The sequence below is a fragment of the Peromyscus eremicus genome, chromosome 9, assembly GCF_949786415.1.
Source record: "Peromyscus eremicus chromosome 9, PerEre_H2_v1, whole genome shotgun sequence".
Lineage (NCBI taxonomy): Eukaryota > Metazoa > Chordata > Mammalia > Rodentia > Cricetidae > Peromyscus > Peromyscus eremicus.
In genome coordinates this window covers 89,452,828-89,474,415 of record NC_081425.1, presented here as the reverse complement: position 1 = coordinate 89,474,415, position 21,588 = coordinate 89,452,828, and positions in this window count along the sequence as shown.

The following is a 21,588-nucleotide window of genomic DNA, read 5'->3' as shown; positions in this document are numbered from 1 at the left end:
TCTGATTCCCCAGTTTGATTTTGCTTGTCTGTCTGAATTTTATGACTTTTTTAAAAACGGGGGTGGTGTTGTGATTTGTCTCTCAAGCTCACCACCATTATGAAGGATCCCACTGGAGTGGATGGAGAGACACCCAGTCCAGCAGACTGCAGTCTCTCCACTGTGAGACAACAGTGAAAACAGATGTTGTCACAGAAGGGGCCTGATGTGTTTCCTCTTTTGCCTCAATGTCATCAATCCCACAGCAAAGTCAGATCCATAAGGATATTGCCGCTGACCAGGACTCGGCGTTTTTTTAAGGAGCCACACTCACCTTGAAGGAGCTCCATTTTCAACTGATATGCCATGAGAAAGCTAGTTAGACACTAAATGACCCAGCAGTCCTAGACAAAAGAAATGCAAACAGGTTGCTGTTGGAGGGGCCCTGAAAGAATAAACACACCGTTTCCATAAGAAGAAGAGCTGGGCAAGCAAGGAAAACAGCTGGCTTGGGGGTTAAGAGCATATACTGCACCCACATTGAGCAGCTCACAACCACCTCTAACTCCAACCCTAAGGGATCTAACACCCTCCTCTGGTCTCTGGGTATCTGAATATACCCATCCCGGACATGCAAGCATAACATAATTAAAAATAAAATAAAACACATTTTAAAAAACATCTTTTAATAGATCATCAGGAGTAAGTAGATACGCACAAAGCAGACAGGTCAATCTCACTGCATCTCACATTTAGAAAAGGCTCTTAGCTTTTCAGCAAAGTGTGACCTTAATGAGAGGTCATCAGGAAGGTACTGCTGCCTACAGCTCCCTCAGGCACAGACCGTTAGCATGGTAGGTGTCATGTAAAGCTACATTTGATCCAGAAGAACCTGCGCAGCTGTTTTGAAAGTCTTAGGAGGCAGCCAGCCAGGAGCACCATCCATCCTGCAGTCCTCTCCAGCTCTGGCCTCGTGACCACCACGTGACTATTGAGAGTGCTTGACTGGTCGTTCCCAACACAGGATTCCCCCCTTTCTCCAGTTAATTGGCCTGGGGAACACCTGGTTCATGCTGGGCTAATCAACACATTCCCTGTGACTTCTGTTAGTAAGAAATTAGTCTCTATATGAGACCTGAGAGACAAGGTGGAAACTTGTGACCCTAGAGTTTCTGGATGGTCCCTAGGACAGAGAACTAGAGAGAGGTTATTGGGATGGGAATTTTCAGAGTAAGGGGCTGATCCTCTCTGTAGAGTTATTTGCTGTATTTCCATTAGGTCTACTTTCACCCCAGACCTCCTGACTTATATAGAGAGGATGGTGACAGCCAAGACTGAGTCAGGACATGGAGGCAAGACAGCAGCTGGGCAGACAGGGTTAACACCAATGAGACTGAGTATTTTGAGCAAGCAGGACCACAAAGTGTGTGACAGAGGGACAGGGGAGAATTAATACAGGTTCCTTCCACATACTATTAAATGCTACCAATTGGGATAAAGCACTTCAGTAAACCAATACTATAACTTTATGTTAGACTGTGGACAAGGTGGGGCTGGAAACGTCTCTATATCAGGGCAGATAGCAGTAACGTGTCTTGTAGGGTCGTGGTCTCTCATAAATACTCAGCTGTGCACTGCTGTGCAGAAAAGGCCATGGATGAAAAGAGACAAGTGACCAGGGTTGTTTTGTGTAAACAGCTGGTTGGTCAGACTTATCTGACCCGTGCAGTTTGCTGTCTCCTGAACTAGGGTATTTAACCCAGATGCAGAAGAAAATGGATTATGTATATTTAAAAAAATGAAATCAAGAAATGTTATCAAAGAAACCATGAATGGAGTTGGGTATGGTGGCTCATGACTGTAATTCAAGGTTTGAGAGGCCAAGCCGCTTGAACTACAGAGTGAAATCCTGTCTTAAAAACACCAAGAGGAGGAGAAGGAAAAAAGAGAGAAAGGGAGGAGGAAGGGAGGGAAGAAAGACTGAAAGAAGAAAGGAAGGAAGGAGAGAAAAGTATAAATAATACCACTGGATTTCATGCTTTAAACATGTGAATGTTGTCATGTACTTTAATAAAACTATTAGAAAAACAAAACCTTTGAAGAGAGAAAAAAGAAAAAACACTAAAATGGTTCTTATAAACAACAAAAAAGCCAAACAAACAGCAACAAGACAATAATGAGGGGAACACTGTTCTCATTACAAGGAACTCTAATTAATTTTAGATACAGGAATAACACTTGGAAAATAGAAGCAGGGGATCAGAAGTTCTAGATCATCCTAGGCTCATGAGTTTGAAGCCATCCTCAGATACATGACCATCTCTCTCTCACACACACACACAAAGTGGAAACAAGCAAATAAATCTTTTTTAAAAAATCAAAATAATGAAGCTTGATGTCTTTCCTTCTTTCTTTAGAAGACTTGCAGATTTCAGGTTCTGTTTAGAGAGGTTAAGGAACACAAACTTTCCTAACAAGAGGCATTTGTTTTGATTGATGATTGATGTGGAAAGGCCCAGCCCACTGTGATGTTGTGTCCTGGGGTTGTGCAAATACTGAGGAATAGACCACTGAAGTGTATTAACCAGAAGTAAACTTTATTACATCACCATGGTGTACCAGAACTTCTAACTAGTTAGGGCCACAGACAGGGTCAGGATCTGACACTGTGACTCTGAAGAGAGGGAGTAGGTCCTTTTTAAAACAAAAACTATAAGTAGGGGGGTCAGGGGTAATATAAGAATTTTTACAATTTGGGATTAAGTCCTGGGTGACTTTACATTTTGGGAACTTACAACTTGTGATAACATAGTGTTTGTACAAGCTTAACAGGGGGTTGTTTACTCAAGTCTGTGGTTATCTTAACATGGCTCTTGACACAGCTGGGGGTCTTGTCTTAATTTTTAACCAACTGTTCTTCCTATGACTGAGAATATAGGGCAAGGGTCAAGCAATAGGAGAAGCTGGGAAGGAGGGCTAATGTTCAGACTGACTCTGGGACTTTCAGTGGGTGATCGTGATCTCCTGGACAGGTGATCATGAGAAGCATAAAAAAGCAAATTGAGCAAGCCAGGGGGAGCAAGCCAATCAGCAGAGCTCTCCCATGGTCTCTGTTTCAGTTCCTGCCCTGCCCTTCCTGCATGATGGACTGTCCTCTCCCCAAGTTGCTTTTTGTCATGGTGTTTATTGCAGCAATAGAAACCTAACTATGACAGTGAGTGGTGCTGTGGGATGTCTTTCTGTATGCTGTGAATATGGGTGGCTCCCACTGGATAATAAATAAAGTTGTGTTGGCCTATGGCAGGGCAGGATAAGGTTAGGCCGTACATTCAAACTGAAGATGAGATGAAAAAGGATGGAGTTGAGGGAGACACCAGCCTACCACTCAAGGAGCAACAAGATGCCAGCAAACCGGTAATGCCATGGCCACGTGGCAACATATAGATGAATAGGAATGGGTCAATTTAAGATGAAAGAAGTAGCTAGCAAGAAGCTGAAGCCATAGACCATACAGTTTGTAATTAATATTAAGCCTCTGAGTAATTATTTTATAAGTGGCTGCAGGTGGGAGAAATTCATCTGGACCTTGGGGCCGGGCAGGCCTAGAGAAACATCTGGTGACAGAGTGGTCCATGCCTGTGACCTTAGTACTCTGAAGGCTGATGTAGGGAGGATTGAATGTAGAGTCAAGCCTGAGATACATGGCAGAACCTCATTGTGATAGTTAACCTTTTAAAACTATTACGTTTATTTGGGGTGTGTGTGTGTGCATGTGTGTGTGTGTGTGTGTGTGTGTGTGTGTGTGTGTGTGTGTGTGTGTTCAAGCTCTCAGGCACACATAAGTGGACCATGGCACAAGTATGGAGGTGAGAGAACAACTTGTGAGAGTCAATTCTTGATTTTCAACTTGATTGGATCTATAATTAACTAAGAGACAGGCTCTGGGAAGATCTTTGAGGAAATTCCAGGAAGGATTAATTGAGTGGAGAAGCCCCTCCACCAGAGTGGTTAACATCTCTGCCACAGCCCAAATTTTCAGTGAAGACTTTCATCGGTCTTCACAGAAAAAGCAGAGCTGATTGCTTGCTTTCACTTCTTGCTGGTAAGTACATCTATGCTGCTGCCGCTGCCACTGCTGCATCCATCAAAACCTAGCTTCTTTAGTTTTCCACCATGAGCCAAAGACCCGTGGCTATCTAGGCTTTTGGTGCCAGACTAGGACTGCTGAGGCATGGAGCACCATGAATGAATAGACAGCCACTTCTGTATTGCACAGCCCATACTTGGTGAGCCCCCTAACAAATAAATCACCTTTGTAAAATATATTTATTTTATCAGTTCTATTTTTCTAGAGAACCCTGATTAGCATTCCTATCTAATAAACAAATACAGCACATCAAGGAACAGCATTAGCAAGGAAGTGTTTCTAAGAAGCAACAAGTAACTGTCAGCATTTAGCCAAGCCAAAGGGATTGAATTGCACTAACAGATCAAAGTTGATGCTTTGGTTGTCACTGTGATGAGGACACCCACAGAGGACACTATGCACACCCTGCATACTCAAATGATTCCTCTGCATTCAGATATAAGAAAATCTGAAAATAAAACAGAACAGTCACCATCCAAATAGAAATGGGCAAAAATAAGGCTCATATTGTAGCTGGAAGTTTTCCTGTGTCAGAACAAATCCCTTCTACTTGCGTCCCCCAAGTAAACACACAAGTAATTCAAACTGTTTGGCCATTAGCTCAGGCTTTCCACTGACTACCTTTTACACTTAAACTCAGTGGGCAGCAGGCTGATAATCCCTCCCTTGCCCCCCCCCCATGCCTTCTTCCTGTCTCTCCCTTTGAATTTCCTGCCTGCCTCTTAGCTGCCTTGCCATAAGCCAAATGGCTTTATTTATTAACTAATCAGAGAAACACATATTTTTAGCATACAGAAAGACATTCCCTCATTACTTCCCCTTTTCTGTCTAAGCAAAAGGAAGGTTTTAACTTTAACCTATTAAAATTACATATAACAAAACAGTTATCAAGCAAGAATTACAGTTACAATATCTAGTCTATTTGTATTTTGTAAAATTAAAGAAAATATTCTATCTATCCTATATTTGTGAGTTTAAGGTTTCATATCTAACTTATCTTTTATCATAACTAAGGAAAATTATAACTATCTAGTCTTCAACAACATCAAAGACCTCAGAAGGATACAATATTACCTAAGTAAACAGGAAGAACATTGTAAGCAACTTCCAAAAATCTAGAATGACAGAGACAGCTGGCTGCCTGGACAATCACCCAAAGTTCTTCTACAATGTTGGGGCATCCATTCTTCAGCCCATAGGTCTATAGTCTTTCTGTTGCTTCTCTCTGTGTCTTATAGACTGTCTGGCAGTTGCTTCTGTAAAGCAGGAACCTGAAGAACCATCTCACCTTGCAAAGTTCAGTGGTCACTTTCTTATGGTCCTACATGTCCAGTCGATACAACATTTTGTCAAGCAGTCCAGGCAAGAACAGTTTCTTGTCCAAATGGCTATTTTTGCCAAGAAGAAGATAAACTCCATATGGAGTGTCTTCGGTGCCCATCCTCCTCTCTGAAGTAAATTGGTGCTGCCAGGAACAAACGTGTCTCAATGTCCAGAAAGTCTAAGTTTTTAAAACATTTTAAATGCCATGTTCTGTAGGTCTTTGAAGTATTTGAAGATTACCTACCTAATTGAAATATAACTATGTATACCTACCTAGAAAACTTAACTAGCATGACTATAAGTTTGATTATCATAGAAGACTAATTATTAATCTGTACTTCTTAATTATCCATTACAATTTCAAATGAGCTGTACAAACATAATACCTTAAACAAGAGTAGAAATATACATATAGTATAACAAAATTAACTTTAAATTTGTATTAATAAACTAAAATCCACAGCAATGTAAAACATTTCAAACAAGTGTTGCCTTTTAAAAATAGATTCAATAATCTACCCTTTCATCCTATCATATCTATATCCTATATTTCTATATCCTATCCTCCTTTCTTCTTTTAGAAAGAGATTGACTATGACAAATAACAATTTGTAACCAACAACCTAAACAAAGACAAACATCCATAATCCATTTTTTGGGAATGTGGGCATAGTTTTCTAGGCTACTTCCTGCTGATAAAAGGTACTGTATTCTTATGGGGATACTGAGAAAATTAAGAATTATAGTCAAGTCCTGACTGGAATAGTCTGTGAGGTTGCATTGTCTGAGCCAGTTGCCTTGAAATCATTCTGGATGTTGGATCATCTGGGCCATGGTGTCATTGGAGACCTTTCAGGGCATCTTGGCTGGTCAAACCACATTGGCCTGGAAGCAATCCCACAGGTTTTCATCTTCTGTGGAAACAAAAGCAGAACCTCTTTTCCAAAGTAACATATTCTTAGACATAGATTTTGAAATCAAGATATCTTTAAAATATACATATTGATTTAACTCAGCAGCTTTTATAATCAAATGTCTCTCTGCAGTTAAAAATCCCAAAGACAATATAATCCAGATTTTCTGTGTAATATCCATCTTTACATGGCTTATTTTTTTATATTACCTTTACTGTCTCTTTAAAGACTTTATTTTTTGAAACTATTTCTTTAATGTAACTGTCTATATTCCCTTTCCTCTTTCTTTTAAGCCTACATACATTTTTACACACACTATAAACCATTTAAAGTCTTGTTCTATATGAATCTGCCTTATTGTGAATCTATTGCTTTAAACTGCAGCATTACTAGGACTGAAATGGCAGCTTTGGATGCTAGCTCTGCCTGCCTCAGTTTTCCAACATAGTAGTTGGATGTTTACTACCAGCTATGGCTCTGAGAGCCATGTGTACCACCAACTCTCAGAAAGCAGTGGGTCTATGCCTCCATTAAAGCAACATGTAGCCCAGACCCCCCCACCCGCCTTATATTAGTAAAAGCTATATCCACCACGTACATGAATGGCTCCCACAGGCTCATAGATATTGAATACTTAGTCATCAAGGAGTGGCACTACTTGAGAAGGATTGGGAGGTGTGGCCATGTTGGAGGAAGTGTGGCTGGCTCTTCCTGCTGCCTTCGAATCTGGATATAGAACTCTCAGCTACTTCTGCAGCACCATGTCTGCCTGCAAGCTGCTATGGTCTCTGCCATGTTGATAATGGACTAAATGTCTGAAGCTGTAAGCCAGCCCCAATTAAGTGCTTTCTTTCTTGAGAGTTGCTATGGTCATGGTGTCTCTTCACAGCAATAGAACCATAACTAAGACATAATCCAAACATGAAAATTGGGCAAACTCTATTCCTGTTTCTATGAGTCTAAAAAGATACATAGAAAGCAAGCAATTGGGGCTTATAAAATAGGGAAGGAGCCGGGCGGTGGTGGCGCACGCCTTTAATCCCAGCACTTGGGAGGTAGAGCCAGGCGGATCTCTGTGAGTTTGAGGCCAGCCTGGGCTACCAAGTGAGTTCCAGGAGAGGCGCAAAGCTACACAGAGAAACCCTGTCTTGAAAAACCAAAAAAAAAAAAAAAAAATAGGGAAGGAGCTGGAGCAACGGCTCAGTGGTTAAGAGCACTTGCTGCTCTCACAGAGGACCCAATGTGATACCCAGCACCCACATGAGGCAGTTCACAGACACTTGTAACTCCAATTCCAGGGGATTCAGTGCCCTCTTCTGGCCTCTGAGGGCACCTGCACTTACATGTACACATGATTTAAACTCAAATAAAATTTAAGAAATAAAAGTGAGTGAGTTTCAGTGGGATTTCTCACAGATTTCTTCCTTAGAAGTATGTAATGAGAGCAAATGACTGAGGAAATCACTTGAGAATCTTGTTTAAAATGAGGAGGACAAACCTCTAGGACCATTTGCATGCATGAGTGGAGAGATTCATTCCAGGACAGCATCCAGGGGCCTCTGTATTTCTCAGGTTTTTCACACAAGGCAGGTTGCTTAAGATAAAATCTTCCAAGCCTTTGATTTTAGTCCTCCCCTTCTCAGCCCTGTCACTGTCATGAACTGCAGGACACACAACATCTGGCCAGTCCCCTGGGAATGTGCATTGCCCTGCTGGTAATCTCAGCAGTTGTGACTTGGTGGTTTGCAGAGCACAAAGCCAGGGCTCTAGATATATTTAATGTTAGCAGCCTGATTAGAATGCTTTTCTGGGATGAACTCTAGTTCTGAGATGGCTTTCCAGATTATAAAGCAACAGCTGTTTATGAAAGTCTATTATGTACCAATGGTGATCCTTGCTCTCTGCCTTATGTATTTTCTGGGCCATTGGCTTAGACAACTTGATGAGTAACCCATGAATCAGAAAATTGTGAAATCTCAATCTTCGCTGCATTTTCTGTCAGTGCAAAATCAGGGCTGAATGTGTACTCTCTGGTTTCTGGGAAGGAAGGGCCATTTCAAAAACAATTCCAGGAAAGCCAATGAATGAGGATGTTGATGCATTTGCCAAGTGAGATGCACAGTTTGCAAACAGTGATTATGTTTCCAGTGTCACTGTGAGGGAATGTCCCATAGGTACAGTGGCCTTAAAGCACATCTTTGTGATGTAACCCTCTGTGTGCTGATTACTCCTAGGTACTGCTTGGACCTTGCCTTTGAACCTCAGGCTCACATGCTGAGGCATGCTGAAGCACCCCCACTCTTGAGTAGACCCCTTATGGACTATTAAAGCCTTCCTTGCTGAAACGTCTTTAATGACTTCCCATCACAGTCAGAGCAGCGTGGGCTCATTGACCCTGCTTCCCTACATGCTCTTCCTTTCTGCATTAGCTAATTTTTATTGCAAAACACTCAACAGGAATAACCTAAAGGAGAATGGATTTATTTTGCTCACTTAGCCCATGGTTGCTTGGTCCTGTACTCTCCAGCAGAACATCATAATGGTAGAAGCATGCGGCAGAGGAGAGCTGTCTGCCTCATGGCAAACAGGAATCAGAGAAGGGGTACAGAAGGGGACCAGAGCAAGATATAACACCTGAGGACATGCTCCCAGTAACCTACCACTGTGGAATATTACTTTAGGCAAAGATGTGTTACATTCACTTATGCTATGGAATATTTCTTTAACTGTGTAAAGACATGTCACATTTGTTTATCCTGTATTTGTCTGATTATGTAAAGATGTGTTGTACTTGTTTCACCTTGCCTGCCTAGGGCACCTGATTGGTTTAATAAAGAGATGAATGGCCAATAGGTAGGCAAAAAGAGGGATAGGCAGAACTGGTGGACAGAAATAATAAATAGGAGAAAAAAAATCTAGGTTTGGGAAGAATGAGAGAAGAGAATGAGGGAGAAAGAGAGGGATACACCCAGGGCTAGAATCCAGGCAGCAGCCAGCCAGACATGGAGACAACAGGAAAGTAAGATATACAGAAAGAAAGATAAAAGGTCTCAAGGCAAAGTTGTAGATAAATAGAAACAGGTTAAAATAAGAGCTAAGATAAGGCTGAGCATTCATAACTAATAAGAAGTCTTTGTGTCCTGATTTGGGAGCTGCTTGGTGGCCCAAAAGAAAGCCTACTACAATGTACTTCTTGCTAGACCTCACAGTTTCCTAAAGGAATATGCTGTTAGGAATCAAATATCAAAAATAAAAGGTTAAGAGGGACATTCCCCATTCAAACTGTAAGATCTTTCTAATATCTACACTCCTCTTGACCTCAGGGCATCATTTCTGAACACCAACTCCCTTCCATTTTAACATACTCTCTCTTGCTGTTTTGTATCCTATGCCAATAGAGTCCTTCCCTTCCTTCACCATCTTCTTTCCCATCCTTCTCTGGTGGTTTGAATGAGAATGAATCTCAGAGGCTCATATATTTGAATTCTTGGTCTCCAGTTACTGGAACTGTTTAGGAAAAAATAGGAGCAGTGGCCTTGTTGGAAGAGATGTGTCACTGGTGACAAGATTTGAGGTTTCAAAAGCCCACACCATTCCCAGTTAGCTCTCTTCCTCTCTACTATGTGGTTGTTATTTCAGTGTGTAAGCTCCCAGCTGCTGCTCCAGGACCATCCCTGCCTGACTGTCACCAGGCTTCCCACCATAATGGCCATGGACTCACTCTCTGGAACTGTAAGCCCTAAGAAACTATGTCTTTTATAAGTTGTCTTGGTCGCTGTGCTTTGTCACAGCAGTAGAAAAGTATCTAAGACACTGTCCATCTATGCCTTGTCTTTTTCAGTCTTCCCTAAGCCCCTAGGCTGTGTCAAGTGCCCCATTCCTAGAGTACTATGTATATATCCTTGTCTTCATATACACCATTTTGTATTAAAATGATCAAACTTGTACTTCCTCCCCTGGACTTTAAACACATTTTGCATAATTCCTTTTAAATTTTATTTTTAATTAAAATGTAATTACATCATTCTTCCCCCATTTCCTTTCCTCTCTTCTGTAGAGGGAAGTTTCTCTTTGTCCCACCCAGCCCCATGGTCGGGATGAATCTCTTCCACCTGTGGTCCTGCTGCTTCTTATAAAATAATTACATAGAAGCATCTATTAATTATAAACTGTCTCTCTCCACTCTGCCCTTCTTCTCTCTGTATCTCGGCTTGGATTTTCCACCTGGCTGTAAGCTTTCTTGCCATAGGCCAAAACAGCTTTATTTATTATCCAATGTGAGACACACATATTCACAGCATACAGAAAGACATTCCACAGCACTTTCTCTTTTCTGTCTAACCAAAAAGGAAGGTTTTAATTTTAACATAGTAAAATTATATATAACAAAACAGTTATCAAGCAAGAATTACAACTATAACATCTAGTCCATATTTGGCAAAATTAAAGAAAATATTCTATCATCTATCTTATTTTGTGAGTCTAAAATTTTATAACTAATTTATCTTTTATCATGACTAAGGAAATTTATAATTATCATTTAAAATTATAATTATCTAGTCTTTAACTCCATCAAAGATCCTAGAATACTATAATATTACCTGAGTAAGCAAGAAGTGTATTATAAGCAACTTTCATAATTCTAAAAATAACAGAGACATCTGGCTGCCTGGACAGTCCTCTAAAGTTCCTCTGTAATGTTGGGGCAGCTATCTTTAGCCTACAGGCCTAGAGCCTCTGGCATAGCTTTCAATGAAGCAGGAAATTTTAAGGACTCTTCCACCTATTCTGGCGAAGTTCATCAGTTGCTTCTCCCTGTGTCCTGTAGAATGGTCTGGTAGTTTTTTTCTGTGAAGCAAAAACCTGAAGGATCATCTCACCTTATAAAGTTCAATGGTCACCTTTTTATGGGTCCTGTTTGTCCAGTTTATACAGCATCCTGTCAAGCAGTTGAGGCAAGGACATTTTTTTCCTTTTTTTTCTTTTTGCCCAGTGGCTAACTTTTGCCACAAAGAGAGCAAACTCCATAATGAATTTCTTTGATGCTCATCATCCTCTTGGAAGTAATTGGTGCTGCCAGGAGCAGACGTGTCTTATTGTCCAGAAAATCTAAATTTTTGAAACATTTTAAATGCCATATTTTGTAGGTCTTGAAGTGTTGGAAGATTATCTATCTAATTGAAATATATCTTTGGATACCTAAAAAACTTAACAAGACTATAAGTTTGATTATTATAGACAACTATTAATCTGTATTTTTAATGATACATTACAATTTTAAATGAGTTGCATAAACATAATATCTTAAACAAGAGTAGAAATATACGTACAGTATAAGAAAATTGACCTTAAATTTGTATTAATAAACCAAAATCCATACCAATGTAAGGTATTTTGAGATTAACATTTGCTTTTTTGATTAAAGTAGATTCAATAATCAACTTTTTCCACATCATTTTTATATCCTATGCCCCTTTCTTCTTTTAGAAAGATATTGACTATGATCAATACCAATACCAATTTATAACCAAACCTCTAAATAAAGACAAACATCCATAATCTATTTTTTCTCTAGCGGGTATGGGCATAGTTCTCTAGGCTATTTTTTGTTGATTAGGGGCACTGCTAATCTTATAGGGATCCTGAGAAAATTCTAGATAATGGTCAAGTCCTAGGAAGACTGGCTATAACCTTTGTTGATAGATACCATCTGTCAAGGTTCAGGAGGTCTCACTTGATCAAATCTGATCCATCTTAATCTGGAGTGAGTCCATAGCCTCTTGCTTCCTGTGGAAATAAAAGCAGAGCCTCCTTTCCAAAGCAATGTATCCTTAGATCCAAATTTTGAAGTCAAGATATCTTTAAATATATATTGGTTTAATTCAGCAGCCTTTATAATCAAATGTCTCTCTCCAGTTAAAAATCCCAAAGACGCCGGGCGGTGGTGGCGCACGCCTTTAATCCCAGCACTCGGGAGGCAGAGCCAGGCGGATCTCTGTGAGTTCGAGGACAGCCTGGACTACCAAGTGAGTCCCAGGAAAGGCGCAAAGCTACACAGAGAAACCCTGTCTCAAAAAAAAAAAACCAAAAAAAAAAAAAAATCCCAAAGACAACATAATCCAGATTCTCTGTGTAATTTTCAACTTTATGTGGCTCATTATATATATATATATATATATATATATATATATATATATATATATATAGGTTTTTCGAGACAGGGTTTCTCTGTGTAGCTTTGCGCCTTTCCTGGGACTCACTTGGTAGCCCAGGCTGGACTTGAACTCACAGAGATCCGCCTGGCTCTGCCTCCTGAGTGCTGGGATTAAAGGCGTGCGCCACCACCGCCCGGCAACTTATTATATTTTTATATATTATTTTTTTAAGATTTTATTTTTATGACTATATCTTTTTTCTTTTCTCTCTTAAGCCTATGTACCTTTTTACATATAATGTAAACCATTTAGTTTTATTTCATCTGAATTGGTCTTATTGTGTACCTATAATCCTTTTTTGACCATGAGAGATTTCAAACTGCTAAGCTTCATGGCTAGGACTTCAGCTGTTGACTCTGCCCCATTCAGCTTTCCAACATGGCAGAGATATATTTACAGCCAGCTCTGGGAGCTATGCTTACTGCCAATTCTGGGAAGGTCTATGCCTCCATCAAGAAGCAAGTAGCCCAGAAACTTTTTTTTAAACTGTACTAGCAAAATATAAACCCACCACAAAGTGTGCTGCATGGCTTAGAGATGCGTCAGTGTACTGCAGGGGATCCGCCATGCTTTGCTCAAGCTTGAATGCCTCGGTGTCTCTGTCTTACAGCCCGGTCCACATGAGAGACATGAACTAGAAAGCTGCTCTTGGCTCAGTTTCTGTGTGTATAGAATCTTTTTAAAAGGTTTTTCAGGTCTATGTGGATCAATGCCCAGTGGTGGGCACCAAATGTAGCTGTTGGATTATTGTGGAATGTCTTTTTGTATGCGGTGAATATGTGTCACTACCATTGGATAATAAATAAAACTGTTTTGGCCTATGGCAAGAAAGCTTACATCCAGGTAGGAAATCCAAGCAGAGATACAGAGAGAAGGGTGGAGTGCAGAGAGACATCAGCCCACTGCCCAAGGAACAACATGTAATGGCACATAGATAAGCCACAGAACATGTGACGATACATAGATTAATAGAAATGGGTTGAGTTAAGTTATAAAAGCTAACAAGCAAGAATCTGAAGCCTTAGGCCATACAGTTTGTAGTTAATATAAACCTCTATGTAATTATTTTATAAGTGGTTGTGGGACTGTGGGTGGGAGAGATTCATCCAGACTGTTGGGCAAGGCAAGACCAGAGAAATTTCTGTCTATATCCTCCAACCCTTCTCATATCCTACCTAGATCCCTCTCAAACTCATGGCCTCTTTTACTTTAATTGTTGTTACACACACACACACACACACACACACACACACACACACACATATATATATATATATATAGTATATATATGCATAAATAAATATACACAAACTGCTGTGTCCATTTAGTGTTGCTTGTGTCTATATGACTTCAGGGTTGACTATGTGGTATTGGATAATAAATTGGAAGTTCATCTGTGGGAAAGACTATTTCTCTCACTCTCAACATTTTATAGTTGCCTATAGTTCTTTGTCTATGGGGCCCTGTGAGATTTCACTGCTTCTACATCAGCATGTCTATGGTATTATCCTTGTTTGGGTCTTGTTATGGACTCAGCAGTTTGTGTATATTTATTTATGCATAAATATACACAGTTTGTGTATATTTATTTATATATGTGTGTGTAACAATAACAATTAAAGTAAAAGAGGTCGTATTGTAGAGATTTCATGGCTGAAACTTTGTCATCGTTTCTAGGAGACACAATCTCACAGCAGATTTCCCCATCTTCTAGCTCTTACAATCTTTCTGCCTCCTCTTCTGCCCTTGATAGAGACACATATATTCTTAATGTACTTGAACTGAAGTGATACCTTCATCTATTTCTCCATCCTTGTCTGTGGTAGTTTGAATAAGAATGGCCCCCAGAGGCTCATATATTTGAAAGCTTGGTCTCCAGTTGGTGGAACTCTTTGGGAAGGATTAGAAGGAGTGACCTTGTGGGATGAGGTGTGCCACTCCCTTTTGTACCTAGAATGAAGTAGAATGAAAAGGAAGAAAGTTACAGAACTTAGTCCAGATGCCAGAGAACTCTTAACTGAGATCAAATTTTAAAATCGTTGTCTTGATCACTTTCCAGAGGTATTTAGATTCTCCTCGTGTGGCTGAAACAGTTTCAGATCTTGTGTCCTTCTCCTCCATCATTGGAGTTATCTACTGCTGTGTGGCAAGCAGCTCCATTACAACTGTTTCATTGTGTGTGGGCTGGGTTTTGGCTGATTCCTCTGCTATATGCAGTACCAACTGGTATTATTTGGTGCTACTTGGCTAATCTAGTCTGGGAAAGCAAATGAATGAGACTTTTGATGAATTTGCTGTTAGAAATATCTGGAATGCTAGGTGCAGCTGAGCCCTTTCCCATCATCTCAGGACTGCTCTCTATGTAGCAGAGAAACCCTGTTTCTCAACACAGTGGCTCAACATAGCAAGAGAAAGCAGCAGCACTCTTAAAGACCTCTGGTGTAGTCTTTCATCGTCTTCTATTGCAAAGGCAATGATGGACCATACCCACTTCATCTGTCAAGGAGTAGCAAAACACGCATAGCCTTCTTTAAGCCACCTCTACAACAGCATCCATAGTTCTGGCTGTCTGTATCCCAAATTTTGGCCACAGTTCAGTCACTCTGGCAGAGCAGCCTATGCCTACCCTGAACCAATTTCTATGACTAAGAGCTTGAGAACTATTGTTTGGAGGTGGAGAAAGAAAAACAATTCCAGCCAATATTACAGTTTAAAAATTCTGTAGGCAGGAAAGGGTGGTACAGATAGATGGAATTGTCTTAGTTTGGAGTAACCTAAGAACAGAGTCTATAGGGCAGTTGAGAACCACTGGGGCAAACCTGTAGCTCCAAAAATATTTACATTATGATTCATAACAGTAGCAAAATTACAGTTATGAAGTAGGGATGAAAATAATTTTTTGGATGGGGGTCACCACAACATGAGGAACTGTATTAAAGGGTTGCATCATTAGGAAGGTTGAGCACCACTGCTGTAGGGGGTGGGGATATGGCTCACTTGGTAAAGCACTTGCCAACAAAACATGAGGGCTTGAGTTTGATCCTTAGCATCCCAAGTGGTGGTTTCAATGTGTTTGGCCCTCATAAGTTGCACTCTCAGGAGGTATGGCCTTGTTGAAGGAAATATGGTCTTGTTAGAGGAGGCTGGATGACACATGCCTTTAATCCAGACCTCAAGGCTGGAGGGCACACCTTTAATCTGGGCCACATCTTCTGTTCGAAGTATGTCACTTTGGGAGTAAGCTTTCATGTCTTCTTCTCAAGCTTCCCTCAGTGTGATAGCCAGTTGATTTCCTTTTGCCTGCAAGATGTAGCAGTCTCAACTCCAATACCACCTCTGCCTGCATGCTCCCTGCCATGATGATAATTGACTGAACCTCTGAAACTGTAAGCAAGCCACCTCAATTTAATGTTTTCTTTATAAAGGTTGTTGTGGTCATGGTGTCTCCTCATAGCAATAGAAAATCAAACTAAGACAGAAATTGGTACCAGGAATGGGGTATTGCTGTGATAGGCCTGATCACGTTTTTGTTTGGAGTAATATGGACTTTGGTACTTTGGGTTATGAAAACAGTGGAATGCTTTAAGCACTGCTGAATGGGGCATACTATAAAGAACATGGAAGTCAATGGTGCTGATAATGATTTCAAATGTTGTGAGCTGACTCAAGAGGTTTCAGAGAAGAACTTTAGTATATTACCTCGAAATAATTCTTGTGATATTTTGGTGAAGGAAGTGGCTACCTTTTACCTTTGTCCAAAGAGTCTGCCTGATGCTAAAGTAAAGAGTTTTGGATTAATTCTGTTGGCAGAAGAAATCTCAGAACAGCCTCGTATAGACTCTGTCCTGTGGATATTAGTGGTTAGTCTAATGAAGATATATAATGAAAGGAGCAAGCCGAGCAAGGAAAATCACTTAAGGAGAAACAGGGCACCAAAAAGTGGAGTGGAGCCCTGGCCTCTGTTCAAGGAGATAAATTAATTAAGAAATGGAATAAAGGGGGTGGTGGTGTTAGGTGATGGTGGTGCACACCTTTAATCCCAGCACTCTGGAGACAGAGGCAAGCAGATCTCTGAGTTCAAAGCCAGCATCGTCTACAGAGCAAGTTGCAGGACGTCCAAGCTTATGGAATGAAACACAGAAAACTGGTAAAGATGTAATTAAACAAGGGGGGCCATGTTCCAGCCCTAGCAAGCAGCAGAACTTGGCAGCTTTGGTCACGTGGTTCTGGCTTTAGAGTTAAGGATGGAAGAAAAGAGTTAAGATCCTGTGGTTCTGGTTAGCTGGAACTGACAAATTAACTGTGATTAACAAGATACCAGAACAACCAAAGCTAAGTTTTGCTTTGCTGGAATACTTGATGCTGGTCAGTTGGAGCTAATAAATTAGCAGTGATTAAGAAGAGACCAGCATCACTGAGGTGAAATTTTCTGGGAAGTATTTCCTGAGAGCATAGAGAAACTGTGTTCCAGAGGTGGCCAAGGTTGTACCTTGTCCTAGCAGCTGGATTTTGTAATGTGTAAGCATCACCCAGGTGGTACTGGTTTTGAAGACATGAAGGGCTTATGGAAAGCAGCTGAGATTTGGAACTGTGAGAGGTCAAGAGAGGTCATTGGTGAAGGTGCAGCCTCAGTGTCAGTTGAAGGCTGAGTACTGAAGTGGTCATGCAAAGAAGTTGAGGCTTAGCACCATGAGGAGAGCCTATGAGAGGCTATTGGTGAAAGTGCAGCCCGGTTGTAGCAGAAGACTCCAGTGTTTTGGAGTACCATGAGATGATCACCAAGAACAGCAGTAGCAGTAGAGTGAAGCCAGCCTGAGCATAGAAGATGAGCTGCATGTACTCTAGGGAGCAGAGAAGTGACCAAAGCCCTTTGAAGGAGTCCAGAAGATCCTGAGTGGATTACAGATATTGGACGTTTGGAATTTTGTAATTATCTAAGATGTTAGAGATGCCAGAGTTGTGGGATACATGCGTAGGAGACCTGCTAACAGGAAGTGGAACCAATCCAAGAGAAAAGAGTGAGTTGTAGTCAACAAAGATGAACAGAATTGGAGACCCAAAGAGTGTTTTGACATCAGACATGGAGATGCAGAGTTTAGAGTTTGCCCAGCTGGTTTTGGTCTTGCTTTGGTGCAATATTTCCTTACTGTGCTCCCTCCCTACATTTTGGAATGGTAATTTATATCCCATGTCATTATATGTTGGAAGTCTGTGATCTGCTTTTTGATTTGGCTTTACAGGGATTATAGTTATGAGATTGTCCGAATTTCAGAAGAGACTTTGAATTTTGGACTTTAAGCATGCGATAGATTATGGGGACTTTTGAAATTTATCTAAATACATTTTGTATTATGATACTGTTAAAAGTTTATGGGGGCCAGGGAGTGGAATGTGGTAGTTTGACTGTATTTGGCCCCCATAAACTCATAGGAAGTGGCACTATTAGGAGGTATAGGCTGGTTGGAGGAAATATAGTCTTGTTGGAGGAAGCTGAATGACACACACCTTTAATCCAGAACTTGAGGCTGTAGGGTACACCTTTAATCTGGGCCATACCATGGGGAGCCTGCCCCCACTTTTCCCCCAGGGTACTCTTGGGCAGAGAGAAGTGAGAAATATTTAGATAGAAATATAGAGAGAGACAGTTAGAAATTTAGGATAGCCTCAGGAGAGCTTGGGTCAAAACCCACCAGCCCCTTCTGTCTCTGCTAAAAGGCTTTTAAAGGAATGCCAAGGGGTGGAACAAAAGACCTCCCCTCAACACAGCCAGGTGCAGACCACCCCAAACACCTGGTGATTATGCACATGGTCAAGCCATCCCATAATGCAGCCCTGCTATGCAAAACAAGCTCAGATCTCACTAGGAAATCTTTGTGGGCTCCCACATCACACCTTCTGTTGGAAGTAACTGTGTGGGTGGGCTTTGAGGTCCTTTTCTCAAGCTTCACTTAGTGTTTCAATTGACTTCCTGTTGCCTCGAAGTGAAGATGTAGAACTCTCGGCTCCAGCACCATGTCTTCCTGTACACCATCATGCTCCCCATCATGATGATAATGGAACAAACAGCTGGAACTGTAAGCAAGTCACCTCAATTAAATGTTTACTTTATAAGAGTTGCTATGGCCATGTTGTCTCTTGACAACAATAAAAAACCCTAAGACACCCACCCACCTCATCAGCCTCCCCATGGTCAGCCCTCCTCCACAACTCCAGTAGACTCCACAGGCAGAGGCATAACCCACACCAATCAGAAGAACAGGAGGATATGCTAGATCTAGGCTCCCAAACCTCCACAAACCTCAACTGAGACAATCCTACTGGACATGAAGACCTGCCAATTGCCAGAACCCTTGGCCACTCAATCCAGAAGACAATAAAGGAAGCAGATAATAAAGAAACAACACTCTTACCTATAATCACCTGAAATCCAGATGGGTAAACACCAGTGTAAGAATACATTCAATTCTAGGGCAGGCAATTTAGCAATACCAGAACCCAGTAATGCTACAACAGCAAGATCAGAACATTCCAATGCAGCTGAAGCACAAGAAAATAACCAAAAAATAATAATTTTATGAAGATGATAGAGGTCCTTAAAGAGGAAATGAAAAATTTCCTTAAAGAAATCAAGGAGCCGGGCGGTGGTGGCGCACGCCTTTAATCCCAGCACTCGGGAGGCAGAGCCAGGCGGATCTCTGTGAGTTCGAGGCCAGCCTGGGCTACCAAGTGAGTCCCAGGAAAGGCGCAAAGCTATACAGAGAAACCCTGTCTCGAAAAACCAAAAAAAAAAAAAAAAAAAAAAAAAAAAAAAAAAAAAGAAATCAAGGAAAAGACAAACAAAAAATTGGAAGAAATCAATAAATCCCTTATAGAAATAAAAAAAACCAAGAAAAACAATCAACCAGGTGAAGGAAATGATTCAAGAGTTGAAAACTGAAATAGAGGCAATAAACAAAACACAACTGAGGGAATTCCATAAATGAAAAATCTGGGTAAACGAATAGGAACTACAGATACAAGCATCACCAACAGAATACAAGAGATGGGAGTGAGACTCTCAGGCATTGAAGATACAATAGAGGAAATAGACTCATCCATCAAAGAAAATGTTAAATCCAAAAAATTTCTAACACAAAATGCCCAGGAAATCTGGGACACCATGAAAAGATGAAACCTAAGAATAATAGGGATTGAAGAAGAACACCAGCTCAAAGACACAGAAAATATATTCAGCAAAATCATAGAAGAAAACTTTCTAAACCTAAATAAGGACATGTCTATAAAGGTACAAGAATATTATAGAACACCAAATAGATAGAACCAAAAAAACAAAAGTCCCCTTGCTACATGATAATCAAAACACTAAACATATAGAATAAAGTAAGAATATTAAGAGCTACAAAGAAAAATGCCAAATAAAATATAAAGGCAGATCTATTAGAATTACACCTGACTTCTCAATGGAGAATCTAAAACCCAGAAGGTCCTGGACAGACATTTATAGATACTAAGAGATAACAGATGCCAATCCAGGCTAATTTCCTAGCAAAACCTTCAATCACCATAGATGGAGAAAACAAGATATTTCATGACATAAACAGAATTAAACAATACCTATCCACAAATACAGCCCTACAGAAAGTACTAGAAGGAAAACTCCAACCCAAGGAAGTTAGCTGCATCCATGAAAAACATGCAATAGATAATCTCCCACTAGCAAAACCCCAAGAAGGGAAGTACACACACAAACACACTACCATCACCACCACCAAAACAAAAATTAACAGGAGTTAATAATGATTGGTCTTTAATATCTCTTAATATCAATGGACTCATTTTGCCAATAAAAAGACGCAGGCTAACAGAATAGACATGAAAACAGGTTCCATCTTTCTGCTGCATACAAGAAACATACCTCATCTTGAAAGACAGACATTAACTCAGAGTAAAGCATTGGGAAAAGATTTTTACAGTCAAATGGACCTAAGAAGCAAGCTGGTGTAACTATCCTAATATCTAACAAAATAGACTTCAAACTAATATTAATAAAAAGAGATGGAGAAGGACATTACATATTTATCAAAGGAAAAATCCATCAAGATGAAGTTGCAATTCTAAATATCTATGCCCCAAATACAAGGGTACCCACATTTGTAAAAGAAACATTACTAAAGCTTAAATCACCCATCAAACACCACACATTAATAGTGGGAGTCTTCAACATCCCTCTCTCACTGATGAACAGGTCTGCCAGACAGAAATTTAACAGAGAAGAAAACTAACAAATGTTATGACTCAAATGGACTTAACAGACATCTTTTGAACACTTCACTCAAACACAAAAGAATATACCTTCTTCTCAGCACTTCAAGGAACCTTCTCTAAAATTGATCACATGCTCTGTCACAAAGCAAATCTCAACAGACAAAATTTGGAATAACCCCCTGTATTTTATCGGATCACCATGGGTTAAAGCTCAACAACACAAACTACAGAAAGCCTACAAACTCATGGAAACTGAACAACTCTCAACTGAATGAGCACTGGGTAAAGGGATAAATAAATAAATAAATAAATAAATAAATAAATAAATAAATAAATAAAGTATAGACCTCCTAGAATTCAATGAAAATGAATACACAACATACCCAAACTTATGGAATAGTATGAGAACAGTGCTAACAGGAAAGTTCATAGCATTATGTGCCTACATAAGGAATCTGGAGAAATCTCACACTAGTGACTTAGCAGTATACTTGAAACTCTAGAACAAAAAGAAGCAAAATCACCCAGGAAGAGTACATGGCAGAAAATAATCAAACTCAGGTCTGAAATCAATAAAATAGAAACAAAGAGAAGAACACAATGAATCAATGAAACAAAGAGTTTGTTCTTTGAGAAAATCAACAAGATAGACAAACTCTTATCCAAACTAAATAAAAGGCAGAGAAAGAATATCCAAATTAAAAAAAAATAAAAAAATGAAAAGAGGGCCATAACAGACACTGAG